At 50.8% G+C, this 18567-nt stretch overlaps 1 protein-coding gene across 1 annotated transcript in view; it reads left to right on the top strand.

Moving 5' to 3' along the window:
• The first annotated feature begins 8591 nt into the window (after nt 1–8591).
• Nucleotides 8592–18567, top strand: part of LOC106002702 (hemK methyltransferase family member 1-like) — a 39227-nt gene continuing 29251 nt past the window's right edge. The window contains exons 1-2 of the mRNA XM_013037531.1: nt 8592–8647; nt 8905–8992. The gene's annotated coding sequence lies outside the window, so the exon portion shown is untranslated. The remainder of the gene's footprint in view (nt 8648–8904; nt 8993–18567) is intronic.

Below are 18567 nucleotides of genomic sequence, written 5' to 3'. Positions count from 1 at the left end.
AGACATACACAACAATCTGTGCAGACATCTGATTAAAGCAGGTCTCCCTCTTGTCCCCAACTGGATTGTACAGAGTTTCCTGGTAAAGGGGCTGCTGTCATCTTGACTCCATCCATTCTTTCTGCATCACAGGATTCCAGGGACACCCCCATTCTTTTATGGTTCTTTTTGACCAATGGGATACAAGAATAGTGGCCATGCCCACATTCCATGCTTCCCAGTTACACCTGGATTCCCTCTGTTGGTTGACACCACTACCAGCAGTTGAGGAAGGTAGAGGTGGCTGAGTGATGAGCAAGAGACTCCAGGTGACTTTGAGGTAGAGTAGGAAATGATGTCCTAGTTGGTGAGTGGGAGAAGAGAGGATTTCCTAGAGCCTGGGAATGTGGCCAGCCCAACTTTTCTGTCCCATTGCTCAGATGTCTGAAACAATAAGAATCAATGAGAGAACTGTGGGCAAGAAACTGCCCAGCAGTATCCTCCCGACAGCCCTAAAACATTAAAAAAAACAAAGAACACGAAAAAGGGAGGGATCCCCAAGACAAACACCACTGGGGAGCCAGATTGAATGGAGAGTCTGGCCAAAGGTGATGCCGACCATGGGCCTACCCTGCCTTTGGGGACAGTCACAGCTATCTGGGTCCAGAATGTCAAGGGTCTCAATACCACCAAGGATCCACAGAGGTGCTACCTGCATGTGATACCCACCCTGGACCACAGAAAAGAAGAAACTAGGCACTCTGTGCCAAGATCCAACCAGTGAAGCAGGGAAAGACAGACCCGCAGGGTCAATGGGACTAAGAGAGGGAGAAGATAGACCAGATACATGCAGCACCAAAAATGGAGGTAGAGATCCAAATGGCACCCATAAAATGGTTGGTTTTAGCAGAAAGTGATTGACAATGTGCACTGGCCCAAGTGCAGCAGGCCACTGATGACAGACAAAGGGAGCAGGAAGCTCTCACCAGCTGCCTGCAAGCTACGGAGTGGCGTGTGGCAGAGCTGGAGACAGCGGTTTCTCTGGTCACTGCTGCAAAGGAGGAGACCAAAATGTTCTTCAAACAGCTGAATGATGTGACCCTTCCGCTCAAGGAAAATACCAGAAACTTTGATGACCTGGAGCAAGTGAACACAGAGTTGCAGGAGAAGGTGGAAGTGCTGTAGATACAGGGGAGCAACATGAAAAAGAGAATATGCAAGTTCCAACATGCACTGGAGGGCGTGAGGTACTGAAGGTGGAGTTGAAAAACCTGGAGGAACATCTTCACATCCAGGTCCAGGAAAACCAGTCTCCATCTTCAGAGCGTGGAGCAGCAGGAACAACTGCAGAGACTGGAGGAGAAAGCCTAGGATCAGCAGGAGATCCCTGAGACCCCACGATGTGCATGTGTTTGGGATGGACAATCGGAGGAAAAGCTGGCCCTGCTGTGGGACGCTCTCCACAGGGTGAGCAGTGAGAAGGAGGAGCTCGCCAGCATCCTGGACTCAGAGCAACAGATGAAGAAACATCTCCGGGAACAGTAGGACTGCTCAGAGAAGAAGATAGAGAAATGGATAGTGGTGGCTGAGATAGAGAGCCAAGCAGCTCAGGAGCAGCTGGAGCAGTCCCTGGGCCAGTGCAAGAGTTCAGAACCTCATGTGAATGGCACATTGTCTCCAATGAGTGACTGTGCTCTGAGAAAGAGGCCCTGCAGCAGCACTTAGAGAGGCAGACCCAGCTGCTGGAGCAGCTGAAGCAAGTGCAGGGCTCAACAAACTGGAGGGACCAGGTGATGTCCGCGAAGTGGCAGGACACTCTCAAGTGCCTGGAAGCCATCAGATCACAGGAGGAGTGCCTGCAGGCCCAGCTGAGCTTCCTGGTTTTCCCTGGGGAAGGGGAAGGCATGAGACCTGGAGAAGCAAAAGGTTAGGAGGCGAATACCCCCACCCCATGTGACCATCACACAGGATGGAGATGTTCCCCAGACCAAGAGTGACATGGCTCTGAGAGTACTCTTGCAGGATGAGATCCACAGGGGGAAACTCCTGACACAAGAATGGTGGGCCAGCTGCAGGCACCCCCTGGCCGACCCAGCAGCTCAATGCCAGACTGAGCTGGAGCCACAGGCCCTCAACCCTATGAGCTGCCAACACAGCATGTGTGGGGATGGGAAGCGGGACATGGGCATCTGAGAAGAAAGTCTGCTTCATCCATGACCTTCCTGATGAGGTGGACTTCCAGAGTCCAGCAGGTGAGCTCCCCCATTGATGCAGCCAGCTGTCGGCACACATCCAAACTATCAAGGAGTCCCTCATGGTGTGTAAAGAGCAGATGTTGGTCCTGAATTAGCTGAGTTGGGAAAAAGCCCAGTGCATGCACTGGCTGTCTCAGGAGAAGTTCGAGAAGAGGAGAGTACTGCGGAGCTGCTGTTACTCCTTGTCAGGGAAGGCACAGACAGCAGTTTCCAGATGCCAGCACAGGCTGAGCCTCCCACTCCTCTCACCAACACTGCTTCAGAAGCAACTTGAAGACCGCATGGAAACTGCCAGAGGAGAGATCAGGCTTCCCGACCCCATAGTGGACTCCCGCAAGGAGCAGGTCCTGCCCCAGATGCCCCACATCCAGATCTGCCCACAGCTTCCAGTCTCAGGGGAGGAGTGCTCTCTCACTTTCTCCTGTAGACTGATGCGGATGATGACTCTCTATGTAACATACTGACTCTCAAAAGCCTTGGCAGCCACCAGAAGTAGGTGACCAAGTGGCTTTCTCTCAGGCCTCCATCTGCCGGGCAACGGGAAGGTTAAACTGGGGGTAGGGTAGGGCAGAGGCTGAAGGGAGTTGGCCCAAACTCTAGGGACATCTAATGGCCCATTGGTGGCCCATTGGTGGCTTCAGGCATGCTAGGCAAACACTCTACCACTGAGACACATTTTCAGCTAGGATGATTTTTTCCCCCTCCCAAACCCATATGGCCATTCCTCAGATCAATAGGAAGTAGGGGCTAGGATGAATATGAAGCACAAGTCTGGTTCCTCCCAAAATATTCCCCCGCCCCCTATTCCCACACCCTGAGTTGAAGTTTCTCTTCTACCATTGAGGGATGAGAGAGGGAGAGGGGAGTCCCAAGAGAGTACTAACAACAGTGGCCCTCTGGGTCCCACATCCTTCCCCACACCAGTGGTCCTCCAGATTCTGATCTTACCTGACTCAATGTAAAGTCTAAACTGTCTCTCTACCACTGCAAGGCTCAGGATGAAATAAAGGTCAGCCCAGGCCTCAGCCCACACCCAAAGTGTAAGCTCCTAGTCCCAGAACAACTTCCACCTCTGACTGACCCTAGTTAGGCCAGACCCACCATTCACCACTATGTTGGTGGTGATGACCTCATGGATGGATTCCAGGAAGAAGGTCTATGGCAAAGACCAGAAGCAGCAGGGTGAGCAGGGCAGAAGGATGTGGGGTGATTGCTCTGGGATCTTTCTTGGAGCCCTCCCGTCCAGCCAGACCCATGCTGACCCAAAGCATGGACAAGGCCAGGTGGTGAGACAAGATGGAGGAGCACAGGACTAAAGAAGGTACTGCTTTGTCTTAGAGGACTTGATTAATTCCAATTATAATTAATTCCAATTATATTTGGCCCATGCCAATCCCAAAGACATCATGCAATGCCTCTCTGTGTTGTTGTTGGCCATGAGCGCTGTCCCTGAGCTCTTTTTCTCAAAGCTGGCACTCTACCACTTGAGCCACAATGCCACTTTTGTTTTCTGACGTTTCATGGAGGCTAAGAGTCTCACACACTTTCCTGCCCAGACTGGCTTGGCACCATGATCCTCCAGATCTCAGCTTCCTGAGTAGCTTGGATGACAGGCATGAGCCACCAGTGCCCAGTATGTGATGCCTTTTGAAGGCATCTTGGCGAGTCTGTAAAGGAGCTCCAAAGGGCCTGGATAGACCATGACCCAATTAAGGAGCTGGGATGGGGGAAGGTTGACCTTCTAGCCATTCTGTTCCCCCAAAATTGAAGATGCCAGGTGATGTTGTTTGCACCAAACACCTGGGCCAGCAGCCACCAGGCTTAGTGAGGGAAAAAGTAGAGAATACCCAAAGACTGCAGTGTTTGTGTGTGTGTGTATGTGTGTGTGTGTGAGTGTTTGTACTCAGGGCCTAAGCTCTATTGCTGAGTTTTCTTGCTCAAAACTAATGCTGTGCCACTTGATCCACAGCCCCACTTGCTTTTCGATGGTTAATTGTAAGTAAGTGTCTCAAGGACTTTCCTCTCCAGGGTGGCTTTGAAGCATGGTGGGGGCCCCAGGGAAGCAAGAGTAAACACAACTCGCAAGTACAATCCCTATTGTGGGCCACTCCTGCCCCCTGGTGGGCACATGCGGAACATGCAGTCTAATGCCATTATCCACTAGAGTTCAATTTTGGCAAGTTACTAGGGCCAAGCTGACTTTTGCTCACCCTGTTTGCTGATGCCAGAGCAGGTCTGTTCCACCCTAGGCCAAGAGAGCTCCAGGAGGCCCAGCTTTCCAGGGACACAGGGAAGGGAGAGGTCAGCTCCAGGCTGAGCTAAGAGCCTTTGCCCACGGATACCCCTACTTGGCCTTACTTATCACCATAAGACCTGTCAAAGAACAACCTCAAAAAATAAAACTGGTTCTGTGCCTCCAAGTGGTAGAGCTCTAGCATTGAACCAAAGAGCTCAGGGACAGGGCCCCAAGCTTTGAGTTCAAGACCCCCAGCTGACTTCCCCCATAAAACACAGCTTGTCTAAATGTGAACTAGTAGGATTTGTGAAGTGTTTCTGAAGAATGGTGATACTGAAGAAAGCACCCTAATTCTAATGACAGCTGAACTTGTAACATACAGCTATGTGCTGAGTCCTTCACAGGGCGCTATTTACTGGGTCCTTCCCTCATGGGAGTTATGTGCTGAGTCCTCCAAAAGGTGCTGTTTGCTGAGTCATCCCAAAGGGTGCTATGTGCTGAGTCCCTGAGAAGAGTTTGCCATCCTGGTTTTTTAAAGGGGGCTTTGTGCTGAGTCCATTGCACAAAGTATTGTATGCTGAGTCCTTTAAAAGTTGTGGTGTGCTAATGCATCCTAAAGGGTCCTGCTATGTGTGAGCCATTGGGAAGAGAGGGATGAGGCGTATTTTGAGTGCTGTGTGCCAAGTCCTTTCCTTAGGGTGCTCCCTAATGTCCTTCAAATGATGCTGTGTGCTGAGAGCTTCCACAGTGTGGTATGTGCTGAGTCCTTCAAAATTGTTCTGTGTGCTGAGTTTATCGAAGGAAGCTGTGCACTGGGTGTTTTATACAGCGTGGTTCAACACAGATTGTGATGAGTCCCTGGGAAAGAGTGCTATGTGCTGAGTGTTTCAAAGCGTGCCATTCACTGAGTCCTTTACACTGTGGGCTATAGACTCCCTCCTTCAAAGGGTGCTGGATAGAGTACTCAGCATATTACATGCTGAGTCCTTCAAAGGGAGCTGTGTGCTGAGTCATTTACACAGGGTGCTTTGTGCTGATTTTGGAAGTGTGCTGTGTGCGCAGTCATCCCAAAGGGTGCTATGTTCTGAGTCCTTGAGAGGTGGTTATCCCCAACAATCACACAGACACAAACACAAACCCACATACACACAGGAGTGTCACCATGCACCTGCTTAGTGTGTGGAGTGGAGGGGGATAGAGGAGAGTCTCCTCCAGTGGTGGGGCTGAGGGGAGATTCGATCCCCTGGGCCGATACTGGGGGTGGGGTGTATTGCTGAGCTGAGGTAGGGCTGCAATTGCCATGGTCTAGAAGCCTCAGGGCCCAGTCAGGGCTGCAATTGTGGCCAGGGGTGGGGGGCGTGGCCCAGGGGAGGAGGGGGCGGGGACCAGGAGCACACTTTGGTGGCAGCAATGGCCAGGAGCCCTGGAGGCCAGGTGTGTGTGCAGCAGGATGTGTGGCCCAGGAGAGGAGTGTGGGGCCGAGTGAGAGCTGGGAGAAGAGTGAGCTCCAGCACTAACACGAGCACTAGCACCCATGGAAACGGCTTCAGTGGCTGGCGGCTGCTCTGATCATAGTGTGGGTCCTGGCCAGGAGCACAGAGCATGCGGAGCCTGCCCGGCAGGCACATCGCCACACGCAGCCCCTCGGAGGCGCCCAGCCATGGTGGCCCCGAGTCTGAGGTCCCGGTACAAGGAGCACGGCAGAGGCAGTGGCTGCTGAAGAAGCGGTGGCCACAGGATAGGAGGCTGCTGAGGCTGTGGTGGTGGCTGAGGAGGAGCAGAGGCTGTGCGCAGCTCCACGTTTCAAACATGGCGCTGCTGGCTCAGACCCGCGGAGCCTCTAGCAGTCACCTGGTGGAGATGTTGCACCCCTGGCCTGCTTGTGGCCCTGACTTGGTTCTGGCACTCGGTCCTCAGACTCCTGGCGCCACCCGGAGTCGCAGCCTACAACTTCTTCCAGCAGCACACGTGAGTGGCCGACCTGAGCTCCTGCACCTCACAACCCCCTATAAACCCCGTCCCCCACTCTATCCTTCCTCCCCACCCTCGCGGACCCGGAACCTTGCCTCTTGCCTCCCCCTCCTGCACTGCCTGCGCCTCCCCCGTGCCCCACAGTCTGTCATGGCTCTGCCACAAATGCACCTCAGGGGTGGGGGGTGGATGTGGGTGTCCACCTGGGGATCCCAGTGTTCCAGGAAAAGGGGAGCTGCAGGATGGGGAGGTGGGGGAACCACAGAGCCCCTGGCCTGGAGCAGTGAGAGACACACAGCTGTGCATCTGCACCCTTCCTCTCCCTGGTGGAAACCTGGTGGCTTTAGTCAGAGGTGGGAAGCTGCACCTCTTGGTTCTTTTCCCTTTTGATGAGGAGGGGGATGTTGGATGCAGAAGATAGACCACGTTGTTGTGTGAGCCCTTGTCTTCCGTGCTCAGTCACCCTTTCACATGAGGACATTCCCAGAAGAGCCCACTAGAGAGGTGAGGGCACTGGGGTCAGATAGAAGGTGGGTATTTGGGAGAAAAAAACACTCCCTCTGACACACACATGCCCTGTCTGTACCCCCAACCCCAGCTGTCAATAATAGTTCTGACTGGGTGATCACATTTTCCAGCTCTGCCAGCTTCTGCTTGTGCTACCAGCCCATCTGGTCTCCTAGTCCTCCCCAAAAATTTGCCAAGTTGCCCAGAAGTATGTAGGAGGGAAGTAGGGAGTACAACCATGTATATAGCATTTAGATCCCCATCAAAGTCCCCAACAACACGCCCACCCCAGGTCAGACACCTTTCTGGAGGCATCTGCTTTGTTTTCTGTCCAGGTTCTGAGAAGTCACGTTTCTCAAGACTCCTTCACCCAGCGTCTTGGCCTAGGGTTTTGGTGAATGGGGAGTCAAGGCTGGTTGTTCCCAATGGGAAGGGTCTGGCCTTGGAGAAAGGGAGAGTCAGGGTGGTTCTGCATTATTAGAGCATTACTCCCCTTGGGTGAGATCCCCTGGTTCTTACAAGGGAACCCCTGTGCTCCAGCTAGTACATTGCCCAGATGAGAAACCAACAAACTCAGGAGAGACACTGCTCTGAATCTGTGTGTATGTGCGAGAGAGAGAGAGAGAGAGATCATCTTTCTCATTGTATAGTCACCCTGTCTAAAAAGAGCAAAAGCATTTTATTTGTGTGTATGTTTGTATTTGTTATTCTTTTTCAATTAATGCCCAGTATGAGCCCAGCCATAATTTTTGTTTTCTCTTTCACAGTTTCATGGCTCCTTTAGGGAAGGTTTCAGTAGATGTTCTTTTCCACCTCTTTCTTCCCCTTTCCTGCAGCCCACAGTAGCTGCTGGACCTGCGTGGGTTTCCCCTAGGAGTCCTGTGTGAACCGCAGACCAGAGTGGACACCTGCCCTTCTGTCTTTAGCCAGAAGGCTCATGAGGCTACTTTGATCACAGCCGCACTCTTCCAGCCAGACAGTCTGCTCTGGTATGTATAGTTGGAGCTAATTCAAGATTGGGAATGAATCTGCCAAACATAAATAGAGAACAAGATGGGAGGTAGTAGGGCAGGGTCTGTGAATCTAGGAGGGTCTGGGAAGTGACGAACGGTGTGACATAGCAGATGGTTCACCATGACTGAGGATGAGAGGGGAATCTTACCCAAGGTATTGACGGTGTAAGTGGGCATCTGGGCAGTGGGCTCCAGGCCCCCAGTGGTGGTGTGGATTCCCTCTAGGGGCAGTGCACTGGTGGGTAGTCCTCCCGGGAGTCCTGCAGAATCCAATCTGTGTCCCTCCTGGGCTATTTCCAGCTGGGCAATGGTAGGCAAGTGTGTTCCCCCTGCTGGAGCCTACTTGGGATCAGGACATGGCAGTTATCTAGGGCTCTCTGAATGCCATTTTCTGTAACCTGCTGTAGGCTGTCTGGAAGGAAAAGGGAACCACTGACTTTGGAACCCTGTAAGTTTGATTTGGACAAGTTGAAATGCCAGCTTTTCCAGGGTTTTTTCCTTGAAGCTGGCAATTTCTACTAATGCTTGGGATTATGGGTCAAAAGAGATGGACCATTTCAGCCACCAAACAATGACATTCAAGCAGCACAGGCACAGTTCCTGAGGCAAACAGTCTCTTGCTATGAACATCGTGCCTTGACTGCCTTTCTCCGGCAGCTGCCAATTCTCCTCTGGCTCTCTCTAGGGTGATCACTACAGTTGAGGATGTTGTGGGGAGCAGAGATTGTGACCTTGCCATCTGCAGCCTGATCACTGTGAGCAGAGACAATTCTTAGGACCTGTACTGGACTCTGGGAGATTCAGAGACCCTGGATGCCTCAGGGATCCTTTTCTGCACCATGAAAATTGGGGGCCAGATATGGTGGACCATCCTCTCTGGCCCTAGGGAGTGAGAAGAGGCCCCTTGAACCAGGCTTTCGCCTCACAACAACCTTGTTCACAGCTGAGTGGGGAATTGAGTGCCATACAGCTGGTCAGTGGCTGGACAGAGATCTTTGAGAAGATAGGCATCCCAGAGGCCCCAGAATACAGTGAGTACATCATGGCTCACGTCCTTGGAACCAAAACAGTTAAGTGTGGTGGCACCAGGAGGGTGGGAAGAGGGAGGAGGGAGAACTGTGCTAGAGCTACATCAGGATTTACCCCCACCCAGGATGCTTACCTGAGTTGGATGGGACTTTTCTGTAGTATTGTCATAGACAGATGTTCATCTATTTATCTAACAAAACGTTACAGTGTGTGCCAGTTCCTGGCAGGGAGAGACTGAGGGTCATACACAATGAAAGGTTCCAGTGCTGATTCCACAGCACATGAAAAAATCTTGGTTTGAGCTGGATGCCGGTGCCTCACACCTATCATCCTAGCTACTTAGGAGGCTGAGATAGGAGGATTGAGGCTTAAGGCCCTGGCAGAAAAGCCTGTAAGACTCTTATCTCCAACTGACTACCAAAAAGAAAATGTCAGAAGTGGATGAGTAGCTCAAGCTGTAGACTGTTGGCCTTGAGTAAAAAGGCTCAGAGACAGCACCCAGGCTCTGAGTTCATGCCCAGGAGTGACACAAAGAAAGGAAAGAGAAAGAGAGGAGGGAAGGATGGAGGGAGAAATGGAGGAAAGGAAGGAAGAAGGGAGCATGCAAGCCTTGGTTTGGAGGCCCTGGATCAAGGGAGCCAACCACTCACAATCTCTTTGGGGACAGTTTCAGAGCCTAAAGCTCTTGTGTAGGACCCAGTCACTGACCCATTCATGACATCAGCAACTTCAAGACATACAAATCTGAGTGGTTAGTGACTGCAGAGGGAAACAGCCTCGGGTAGACCCTAGGGCTCAGGGTGGGTCACAGAGTTTCAATCTCCCCTGGCTCACCGAATTTATTTTCTGGAGAGATAAGAAGAAACTGTCCAAGGGCTAGGGAGGTATAGTGTGAGGGAGTGACAAGATGGGGAGGGGGGGTTGGGGTGTGTCAAGGGATAAACAGGAAGATGAAGAGGGAGTACAATCCCAGATCCAGTGTGTCAGGCCATTGGAGCCATGACCTCAGCTGACAATCTAGACCATCAGTGATAGAATCTTCAACCCAGCCATATGGCTATTAAAAGTCCTGGCATTCTGGGTTCACCATTGACAATCTGGCTGTCATCCACTGCAGGATGCCTGTGCAGTACATCCTTGGGGACTGGGACTTTTTCTGGCTCAATCTGAAGATGACAGCCCCAGTGTTCATTCCTCGACCAGAATCAGAGGTAAGCGTGCCACTTGGAACAGGACACCCAGGGAATGAGGGCGAGAGTCAGACCCGTGTTGCCCCCAGACTTCCTCTAGGGGACTCTAGGGCCCCATGACTGCCATCCGCAGAGGCAGAGGTGGGTCTCTTTGCTGGCTCAGCCTTTAGTCTAGATGGCAGATGTGAGAGGGGCCGACTGAAAGTCGAGGCTCGTGGGAAAACAGGAGGCACTGGGCTGGGAGCAGGGTTGTTTCTTTGAGGATACTCACAACCAGGAACATTCCTAAGATGGATCAGCCCTTTTCTCCTCCCTGAGAGAGAGGGAACTAGAGCCCTTCAGTCTGCATTCCTTGGCTGAGAAATTCATTCATTCCCATGTCCTTTGTTTGGATAACTAGATCTCACCTGACTGCCCAGTGTCAAGGCAAGACAGTGAGAGATCTTGAGTCCTTGATGAAGTCACGGGATCCTCAGTATGAGACTGTACTTGAATGTCCTGAGTTGGTGCATGGTCAGTCCCATCTCAGCCTGACATGATCTAGGACATAGAATCTAGAGAATCAGAGCAGGATGGGGTCTATTCTGTGAGTCTTGAGTATTACGTGTGCGCTTTGAGCTCCCGTGTGCTCACCTGCTTCCTTTTGTTGGGTGGGTCTATGCTAGAAAAATCTTAACACTAGGGCCTGTTTCCCATCCCTTGTTTCATGCTCAAAGCTAGCACTCTATCATTTGAGCCACAGCTCCACTTGCAACGGTTTTGGGTGTTTAATTGGAGATAAGAGTTCTGAATGACTTTGCTGCCAAGGGTGGCATGCAACTGCAGTCCTCAGATCTCAGTTTGCTGAGGAGATACGATGACAGGCATAGAAAAGCATCTTTGGCCGTGTGCCAGTGGCTCATGGCTGTCATCCTAAGTACTCAGGAGCTGAATCTTAGGATCACGGATAAAACCCAGCTTGGACAGGAAAGACCCTCAGAATCTTCTCTCCAATGAAGTACCAGAAAACCAGAAGCGGTGCTGTGGCTCAAGTAGTAGAGTGCTGGACTTGAGCTGAAGAGCTTAGGGATAGCACTCAGGCCCAAAGTTTAAGCCGCACAACTAACAAAAAGAAAGAAAGTAAAACATCTTTGCCGGCAAAGGACGGTGGAAGTGTGTTTGTGTGTATGTGTGCGTGTGTGTGGGGGGTGGGGGTTGGTAGACATTTAGCGCCCTGCTCAGTCATCATTTTAGATGGATTGTCCCAAACTCCTAGTTCACAGCAGCCAATTCTTGACAACAGGTGAAGTTCTGGGTTGGATGTCGACCATCAGACCTCAGTCTCCTCATGGGACAGTTGTGAGTAAATAAGGGACTAATGCAGAGGGCTTTCTGGAGCAGGGCAAGGCACCGAGAGAGCAGGTGTCAGATACAGTTCTCAACATTTCTGTGAGCATATGGCAGGAAGTTGCCGGGAAAGGGCTCAGATGGGGTCTGTTATTAATCATGCAACAGGTGTGGGATTATGAAGCAAAACATGGCTCTCTTTCATCATTACCCTATCCCCATGAGGAAGGGATCCTTCACTGTATTCATTTTTCCAGCTGGGGAAAATGAGTCATGGAGAAGCCAGTTGACCTCCTCATGATCTCTAGCTGACAGGAATCTTGTCCTGATTTCTCTGCCATGCTTCCTAGGACAGTGGGTGTTATTCAGTCCACTTCTTGTGGTGGGAAATCCACTTCTTGTCATTTATGGGGTTGAATTCTGTGCCTGGATGCTATCCCTGAGCTCCTAAGAACAAGGCTAGTACTCTACCCCTTGAACCACAGCATCACTTCCGGTTTTCTGTTGATACTTTGAGGATAAGAGTCTCATAGACATTCCTCCCGAACCAGCTATGAACCACGATCTTCACATCTCAGCCTCCTGTGTAGGTAGGACTATAGGTCTGAGCCACCGGCACCTCACTTAAGTTTTTTTTTTTTTGTCGGTCGTGGGGCTTGAACTCTGGGCCTGGGTGCTGTCCCTCAGCTCTTCAGCTCAAGGCGAGCGCTCTACCACTTGAGCTACAGCGCCACTTCCCTCACTTAAGTTTAATTCTGGACCTCTGTCTCTCTCTCTCTCTCTCCCTCTCTGTCTCTCTGTCTCTCTCTCTCCTTCTCTCTTTCTCCCTCTCAGAAATTGGTTGAATGAGTGCTGGAGGAGGTGGCCCAGCATCCCCATGTGGTTGGAACCCAAGGTGGCTCTCTCATTCTGGAGGTGGGCTGTGGGTCAGGAGCTGTTTTGCTCAGCCTATTGAAGCAGCTTCATGAGGTAAGGCCCTCTGTGCCTTGGCTAGACTGTGACAGTTTTTCATTGTCCATCCCATGAGTCCTTCCCCACATCCCTCTGCTACACCGTTGAAGGAAAGTGCATGAGAAGGTGTCACCTTGTCCCTCTGCCCAGCACAATCCCCGGCCTCTGACCTATACCCCCCCCCTCTGACCAAACCCTGGCTATAAGACAATAAAAACACTCCATATGTACTACCCTTTGCTGGGGAGTGTCGTTTCAGTTAGGGGGGCGGGGTTCAGAGGAAAGACCCCAGACCTGACTCCTTCCAGGGGCACATTTGTTCTGGTGACAGAGCCAAGTCATTGCTGTGGATCAGGACAAAGCCTCCATCAGACTGACCCAGAACAATGCTCAAAGATACGTAGGCTGTTGAAGTATCAAACCCACTCATGTCTGCTTCCTACTCCCAACAAGGAGGTATAGTATGGGTGGCCAGGCCCTGGGCCTAAGGGATTAGAAATGGATGGTGGAGGTCAGGAGCTCATGGCTCCCACCCATCATCCTGGCTCTTTGGGAGGCTGAGGTCTGATGGTTGTGACTCAGAGCAGCCCAGGCAGGAAAGTCCAGGAGATTCTTATCTCCCATAAACCACCTTCCTCCCCAAACCCACACACAAAAAACCCAGATGTGGTGCTGTGGCTCAACTGGTAGAGCCTCAGCCTTGAACAAAAAAAGCTAAGGGATAACACCCAGGCCCTGAATCCAAGCCCTAGGACTAACACAATCATAAAATAAATGAATAGTGTACGTCTTTTATCTTACTACCAAGAAAGATGTTTTCAGTTTTCTCACTGGTACATGTAGCCAAAGATAAGGGGCTCCCTTTCATGTTCCTCTAATCCTCTCCTTTTCTCCTTTATATGTCCAGGCTTTATCTGTTGCAGGACAGAATTCGGATCATCCCCCTGGATGTGACTTTAGGTACCCTCCCTCATCCACCTACCTTGGGGTCAGGATCCTGGATGCACTCCCTGCTGGGAGGAGGAGGCATCACAGAGATGAGGGTAGGTATCCCCAACACTCACACACATACACACACACAAACACACAAACACCCCTAAGCCAACTCAGACTAGCCTTTTCCAAAGACACTTTATCTCCTTGGATTAACTGACCTAGGAGAGGAATTTGATCCCCTGTAACTGATTATTTTAACTTGGGCTTGCTAGTTCACAGGAGATAAATGGAAGCAAACAAAAACCAAAAAGCCTTTGGTGCCTGTCACCTCTGGCTCATGGTCAAGCCTGACATCCTGGCGACTTGGGAGACAGAGATTTGAGGATCAAAGATCAAAGCCGGCCATAAGCTGCAAAGTCAGAGAGACTCTTCTCTCCATGGAAACACCAAAAAGCCAGAAGTGGAGCTGTGGCTCAAGTGGTAGAACACCAGCCTTGAGCAATAAAACTCAGAGAAACAGCTCCCAGATCCTCAGTTCAAGCCCATACAAAGAAATGGCCCTGTCATGTTGCCCACAGATTGCCCAGGCCTTGAACCCCCTCTCACGGAGTGTGATACAACACCTGCCCCTGGGTGGTATATCAGGGCCTTGAGAAATCCGGTAGTGGAATCCAGGCCTTCCCATTCATGCATTCTCAACCCACACTGGCTGGAAGGCAGACCTGACAAATCTGGCAGCCTGCTCCTATCAGGGTCTACAATGAATCCTAAATTGCCAGAGACTTGAGTTCAAGCTTTTCTTTGGGGCCCAAAACCAGCTGTCCAAATCTTTGGCCTCCTGCAGGGGATTCTGCATCAGCCGGGCCAGCTGCAATAAAGTCTTGCCTGCCTCTGGGTGGAAAACTCAGACATGGGATGTCCTGCCCTTTTCCTCAGCTAGACCTCTGACTGCATGTCCCTCTCAGCAGGCTGGCAGTGAATGAGGGAAGGGGGTTGCCGGTGGCTCTGGCCAACTCCAGCTTGATAGTGGACTGAAGGCCGCCTAAGCAAGGAGGATTCTGGGCTGCATTGGAGGTGAGGCCAAGGTGGCTTGGAAGTGTCTGTTGGTGTCTAGGAAATGTCAACATACATTATCTCAGGCAAGTCTATCTTCCAGTCCCAGCTGGGCCTCTCCAATCCTGCTAGAGAATTCTGGATGCCCAGAATACAGAGGCACAGACTTTAAATTCCAGGGCCAGGGAATTGGGGGAGGAGAGACTGGTATGCCTAATACCTCAATGTTCTGGGGCATTAGCCTTGACCTGGGTATGACTCCCTTGTGTACGTTCACTACTTAACCCAGAGCTGGCCAGAAACAGGCCACTTGTAGTGGTGCTGTAGAAGTGGCAATAGTGGAAGTGAGATCTAGGATGACCAAAATCTGGATTTATGGACTGAGGGTGGGGGCAGGGAGGTGGTCAAAAGTTGTCAAAAAAAAAAAACTGTTAGAGCTGGAACTCAGGGCCTAGACACTGAGCTTCCTTTGCTCAAATCTAGCACTCTACCACTTCAACCACAGCTCACATTTCATCTTTTTCAGTAGTTTAGTGGAGATAAGAGTCTCAGGAACTTTCCTGCCTGGGCTGGCTTCAAGCTGCCATCTTAAGAGCTCAGCCTCTTGAGTAGCTACGATTGCTGATATGAGCCATTGGCACCTGGTAAGGATGTTAGTGTGTGTGTGTGTGTGTGTGTGTGTTTTTACTAGGGCTTGAACTCAGAGCCTAGGTGCTATCCTTTAGCTTGTTTGCTCAAGGTTGGTACTTGTACTCCAGTAGCTCTGCTTTCCAGCTTTTTGGTGATTCATTGGAGATAAGAGTCTGCCCACCCAGGCTGGCTTTGAATCTTGATTGATCCTCATGTGTCAACCTTGAGTAGCTAGTATTATAGGCATGAGCCCATTGGCATGCAGCTGCAAGGATGTCTCTTTGTACTGTCTTCTGTTCTAACAGCTGTGTACTTGCCCTGGCCTAGATCTCCGATCTCCACATCAGCTCCCAGCAGCCCTTGACTGTGTGGAGAACATAAATCTCAAACCTGTCAAGTATCCTATTTCTATGTCCTCAGGGGAGGGTATGTTTCCTCTGAAGCCTGGAGGAGTAGGGGTAGGGGGAGGAAGGTTATCTGTAGATGGGAGCTAGGCTGGGAGAGAGGTACACTGTCTTAGCCAAGAAGGAAAGTGTGGCCAGATGTTAATAGCTCATGCTCTCATATTCCTATCTCCTCAGGAGGCTGAGATCTAAGGATTGGCATTCAGAGGCAGCCCAGCTCACTTTTCTTTGTTTCTTTCTCTCTTTTTTTGGTATCAGTAGGATTTTTTATTCTGTGTGAAAATTCTGTACAGAGGGGTTACAATTACATGGGCAAGATAATGAGTACCTTTCTTATCACCAGCTCACTTTTCAAAAGTGTGTGAGACTCTCCTTTCCCAAAAACCACCTGAAAGCTGGAAGAAAAGCTGTGGCTCAAGCCTTGAATGAAAAAAGTGAGGGACAGAGTCCGGGTCCTGAGTTCAAGCCCTAGTACCAAGATGTGCCCATGTGCCCATGCGCACGCACACACACACACACACACACACACACACACACAGAGGTAGGTGGTAATGATGAGTTGAGCTAGAACTGGGGGCAGTGGAGAGGCACAGTCATAGTAAACTCTCGACACATAAGTTATTTCTCCCCAACTTCTTGGGCTGAGGGGTCTGGGCCATGGCAGTAAGTTCCATGGAACGTGCACATCCATCCATGCATAAGGTACAGGACCAAGGGAAGAACATGATCGATGCTCATTTATACTTGGTGCATGATTACAGACCTTCATCTGCCGCTGCACATTGATGAGGAAAGCAGGGCTCTGAGCCCTGGGACTCTTGGGATAGCCACTGCTACAAGCAGCAGCCAGCCAGCTGTGGATTCCTGAGCCTACGGGTCTTTCATGAGCCCAACTCAACACCCACCCAAGGTGTGCCTGAAAAATTTGCCCCAGTGAGTAGGCATTATCTGCTGTGCCATCTTGCAGCTCTTGCCCCTCCTGGCCCAGAAGCCTGGTCTGAAATGTTGATTTACTGCTCAGATCCACACTGCACCCATGACAGATGCCATTCTGATGCCATTCTGGCCGATGTCCTCCATGCCCCAAGGCTAGAACCTTCTCTGATACTTTGGACCGCTCTATAGGCAAAGGCTCCCAAAGAGGCTGCTTTCAAGACTTGTAAGACATGTAGATATTGGGAGACCCCTAGGGGCCTCCTGGAAATTACTCTGCCTAGAGCCACAGAGTGAGGTTCAAGCAGGCCAGGTGTTGGTCATGGGGCTAGAACTCTGGGCCTGGGCCCTGTCCCTTCAGCTCTTCAGCTTACCACTTGAGCCACAGTACCACTTCCAGTTTTCCTGTGGTTCACTGGAGATCAGAGTCTCCCGGACTTTCCAACCTGGGCTGGCTTTGAACCATGATCCTCAGATCTCAGCCTCCTGAGGAGCTAGGAGGATAAGCATGAGCCAGCAGCACCCAACTGATTTGGACTTTCACCACAGTGGACTAGGAACTCCTGAAAGCTTTTCTTTATTTTTTATGTGGCAGTATAGGGTCTGGGCTCTGGTCTCTTTAATTTTTGCCTCAAGCCTGGCACTCTACCTATTGAGCCACAGCTCCATTTCTGGCTTTTGGTAGTTCATCGGCAAGAAGAGTCTCACTAACTTTCTTCCCCTGAGCTGGCTTTGACCCACGACTTCTGATCTCAGTCTTTTGAGTAGCTAGGATTTACAGGGGTTGAGCCACCACTGGTATTGGGCTAGAAGCTTTTCTTAAGCAAGTATTCTTCCCTGCATTGCCCTGAGTCCTCCATGCAAAGGAGGCCTGAGGGTCAAGAGCTGTGAAAAATAGGCTTCCAGCCACAGGAAATGGCTGGGGTCCATGGTGAAAAGCCAAGCTAATCTTCCCCCTGGGTCCCATTCTGGGACCTCCACCCTCTGCCCTCCCTGTGCTAAGTACAAACCTTGACCCAGACTTGAATGTCCTGCTGGACTTGTCTGAAGCCACAGAACCTTCATTCCACTCACACCACCTATTCTACACCACACCTCAGGAAACTTTGTGCATGTTGTACCTTCTGCCTGAGGCTATCTTGTTCCACATCTTAGAACTTCTGGGGAATTTTGGCACTGGTTATATCACCTCCAGGAGCAAGTCTTTCCTTCCCTTCTCCCTCTTTTTTTAATATTGAAATGGAACTTGTGCAGGCTGACTGGCAAATGCTCTAGCTTGGTGTGTGTGTGTGTGTGTGTGTGTGTGTGTGTGTGTGTGTTTGTGCCAGTCCTGGGGTTTGAATTCATTGCCTGGATGCTATCCCTGAGGTTTTGTGCTCAAGGTTAGCACTCTATTACTTGAATCACAGCTCTACTTCTGACTTTTGGGGTGTTCAATTAGAGAAAAGTGTCTCATATAGACTTTCCTGCTTGCAATTGTTATCCTCAGATCTCAGCCTCCTGAGTAGCTAAGATTACAGGTGTGAACCACCAGCAACTGTCCTCTACCCTACCACTTACCTCTAACCTTGGCCCTCCTATGAGTACCAGAAGAATATGTCTCACCAGGCTGATTTTTTGCCAGTCTTGGGGCTTGAACTCAGAGTCTGGGCATGTTCCTGAGTTTCTTTTGGTCAAGGCTAGCACTCTTATCACTTAAGCCACAGTGCCACTTTTGGCTTTTTCTGTTTCTGTGATCCTGAGGAATCAAAACCAGGGCTTCGTGCATGCTAGGTAAGCACTCTACCACTAAGCCACATTCGCAGCCCAAGGCTCACTTCTGACAGGAACTATGAGGGTGGGATTTATTGGCTTACCCCTTTCGGTGCAGAAATCGCTGGCTATTTCATATCTTTGCCAAGATTTGGGACCAGTCTGAGACTTGGCAATGAGGAATGGTGAATGAGGGATAGCCACCAGACCACAGAGGAGTAGGCTCACATATTTTACAGAGGGTTAGAGAATATGGAGCCAGAACCTTTCACAACTCCTACAGCCTAGGAACTGTGGCTTCCCTGGAGGCAGTGGCTGGCTGCTAGTTGTCCCGATGGGACATCTCAGCCAGAACCTAAGGCACCTGTTGCACAGTCCAGGCAATGCCGGCGGGGCTTCAGT

Source organism: Dipodomys ordii, unplaced genomic scaffold (assembly GCF_000151885.1).
Source record: "Dipodomys ordii isolate 6190 unplaced genomic scaffold, Dord_2.0 Scaffold1000000272, whole genome shotgun sequence".
NCBI classification, from domain to species: domain Eukaryota; kingdom Metazoa; phylum Chordata; class Mammalia; order Rodentia; family Heteromyidae; genus Dipodomys; species Dipodomys ordii.
This window is presented reverse-complemented; position numbering and strand designations above follow the sequence as displayed.